At 46.0% G+C, this 3417-nt stretch overlaps 1 non-coding gene across 1 annotated transcript; it reads right to left on the bottom strand.

Annotated features, from left to right (window-relative positions):
• Positions 1-243: 243 nt before the first annotated feature.
• TRNAG-UCC (transfer RNA glycine (anticodon UCC)) lies at positions 244-315 on the bottom strand. The gene has a single exon. It is a non-coding gene; the product is annotated as a tRNA-Gly (tRNA).
• Between the last annotated feature and the right edge of the window lie 3102 nt (positions 316-3417).

Genomic DNA, 3417 nt, shown 5'->3' with positions numbered 1-3417 from the left:
ACGCCCTCCCCGACCCACATAGTCTGTTGAATCTGAACTTTCAGAGGCCGCCAAGGACCTTGCGAAGACACTGTCCAGTCTCCTCCACGTTTCTCAGTTTTCTCCACTCCTGCAGGGTGTTCCGTCTTCTCCTTGAAAAAATCCGTCCTTTCTCTACTTTCCATGACACTGTTCTGTTATCTCAGTAACCTTTCTTTATTCATCTTGTTGCTTTCCCACGCTGCGTGGCTTGTGGGGTCTTTGTTCCCTGACCAGGGATTGAACCCGGGCCCCAGCAGTGGAAGTGCTGAGTCCTAACCACTGGACTGCCAGGGAATTCCCCTCATCTTTCTCTTTCAAAACTCACCTCTTCCACTCTTCCAAGATCAAGTTCTCTTCAAGATTTAAATGCTTATTAACTCGCTTCTTGCTAGCAACAGCAGTGGTTCTCAAGCCTGGCTGTACCTTAGACTCACCTGGGGAGTTTCCAAAAAATGCTGGTGTCCACAGAGAATTTTTTTAAAGTTAATTAATTAATTTTTGGCTGCATTGGATCTTTGTTGCTGCACATGGGCTTTCTCTAGTTGTGGCGAGCGGGGGCTACTCTTGTTGCGGTGCACAGGCTTCTCACTGCGGTGGCTCCTCTTGTTGTGGAGCACGGGCTCTAGGCATGCGGACTTCAGTAGCTGTGGCACGCGGGCTCAGTATTTGTGGCTCTTGGGCTCTAGAGCGCATGCTCAGTAGTTGTGGTGCACGGGCTTAGTTGCTCCGCGGCATGTGGGATCTTCCCGGACCAGGAGTCAAACCTGGTTTTGAATCCACCATTGGCAGGTGGATTCTTTTTTTTTTTTTAAATGTGATATTGTCTTTTTTTTTTCTTTATTGGAGTATAATTGCTTTACAATGGTGCGTTAGTTTCTGCTTTATAACAAAGTGAATCAGCTATACATATACATATATCCCCATATCTCTTCCCTCTTGCACCTCCCTCACTCCCACCCGGCAGGTGGATTCTTAACCACTATGCCACCAGGGAAGTCCCCACAGAGGACTTTTAGGGCAGAGAAACTATCCTAAGTGGTACTACAGTGGTGGATACCTGTCATTGTACATTTGTCAAAACTAGAATGTACAACACCAGAGTGAACCTTGATGTAAACTGTGGGCTTTGGGTGATAACGATGTGTCACCCAGTAGGTTCATCACTGTAACCAGTGAGCCACTCCTGTGGGGCGGTGGGGGTGGTGAGGTGATTCTCTGTGTGTTGGGGAAGGTGGCACGTGGCACTCGCTGTACTTTTTGCTTGATTTTGCTGTGAACTTACAACTGCTCTTAAGAATGAAGTCTACCTGGAAAACTCACCTGGATGCAGGGACCCTGTTTATGTTTCTGTCTTTGACTCAGAACTCATTTTGGTGGTCAGTATTGCATGTCTGCCTGTGGCTGCAGGGCCTAGAAACTGAAATTGTGAGGATGGTGAGAAAAACACAGGGGGCAGACATGGGACCAGGCAACGGAAGGCACATAGCCAGGGTGGTGAACTCTGTGGAAGGGTGACAGAAGCAGGTGATCTGATCTGGCAGCCGCTGGCCCCAATGCTTAGTAGCTGTGAACTTGGACAAACTGTTTAAGCCTCAATTTTATTTTCATCTGCAGAGTGGGTTCATTAATGTGTGCTGAGGAATAATAATATGCCTTACCTCGATTATTCAGCTCTTATTTGATGCTTCCAGCTTCACTCCTTTAATTCTCATAACAACCCCATGAGACAAAAATCCACATCCTTATTCGACAGATGAGGACACTGGGGTACTGAGAGGCAGGTCACTTTCTCATATCTGCATACTCAGAAAGTGGCAGGGCTGGGATTGGAATCTAGGCAGGCTCTAGAGTCTGGGCTCTTAACCACCTCATTATGCTGATTAAATGAATAATAATAAGCCTACCGGGCTTCCCTGGTGGTTCAGTGGTTAAGAATCCGCCTGCCAATGCAGGAGACACGGGTTCCAGCCCTGGTCCGGGAAGATCCCACATACTGCAGTGCAACTAAGCCTGTGCACCGCAACTACTGAGCCTGTGCTCTGCAACAAGAGAAGCCAGCGCAATGAGAAGCCCGTGTACCACAACGAAGAGTAGCCCCCGCTCGCTGCAACTAGAGAAAGCCTGCGGGCAGCAACAAAGACCCAATGCAGCCATGAATAAATAAATAAATTAATTAATTAAAAATAATAATAAGCCTATCACTTACTGAGCTTCTTCTCAGGTTGCTTTCCCTTCTTTGATCCTCATAACAACCTTGATTAAATGACTGGCCCCTGAAAGTCACCCAGTATGTGTGCAAGGATGCACTTCCCTTGGGTGGGAGCCTGCTTTGCTTTAGAGCAGGGGTCCTCATTGCTGCCTGCTCATTAGATTCATGCAGGAACTCGTCAAACATAACAGTGCCAGTGTTTGTGCGCTGTTTCTGTCTTGTTGAATTCATTTGTTTGTTTAATTTTTTAGATTCCACATATTAATGAAAACATATAGTATTTGTCTTTCTCCCTCTGACTCACTTCACTAAGCACAGTACCCTCCAGGTCCATCCATGTTGTTGCAGATGATGAAATTTCATTCTTTTTTTATAGGTGAGTAATATTCCTCTGTGTGTGTGTGTGTGTGTGTGTGTTGTGTGTGTGTGGGTATCACATCTGCTTTATCCATTCATCTGTTGATGGGCACTTAGGTTGCTTCCATATCTTGGCTATTGTGAATGATGCTGCTATGAACGTTGGGGTGCATGTATCCTTTTGAATCAGAGGACAAACTATTGGTTACCAGTGGGGAAAGGGGTGGGTGGCAAGTTAGAGGAAAGGGATTAAGAGGTACAAACCACTAGGCATAAAATAAGTAAGATACAAGGATGTAATATACAGCACAGGGAATAGAGCCAATATTTTGTAATAACTTTAAGTGGAGTATAACCTAGAAAAATATCGAATCACTATGTTGTACACCTGAAACTAATATAATACTGTAAATCAACTATACTTCAAGTAAAAAAAAAAAAAATAACGATGCCAAGCCGCACACCAGAGCTTCTGATTCCGTTAGTTTGGGGCATGGGGGCCCTACATGGGGAGTTTCCAAAAGCACTCAGAGTGATTCCCGTCTGTAGGCAGGATTGAGAATGCGGTGGAGAGGGGTTTTTACCCCCCTCCAGGCACTGGCTGCTCATTAAAACCATCTGGGACCTTCTAGATTCTGAGCTCATTGGTTTGAGCGTCAGCCTTACTCACTGAGCTAATTAATGCCCTTTGGACCTTACTAGGTGCCAGACACTGCATTAAGTCATTGACTCCTGCAGTGACCAGCTTGTCCTGGTTTGCTGGGGATTTTCCATCCCAAGAACCAACCCCTCAGGTCAGATGTGGGCAAACCAGGATGGTTGGTCACCCT

This window comes from Lipotes vexillifer, unplaced genomic scaffold (genome assembly GCF_000442215.2).
Source record: "Lipotes vexillifer unplaced genomic scaffold, Lipotes_vexillifer_v1.1 scaffold970, whole genome shotgun sequence".
NCBI lineage: Eukaryota > Metazoa > Chordata > Mammalia > Artiodactyla > Lipotidae > Lipotes > Lipotes vexillifer.
Note: the sequence above shows the minus strand (reverse complement) of the source record. Positions and strands in the feature narration are given on the sequence as shown.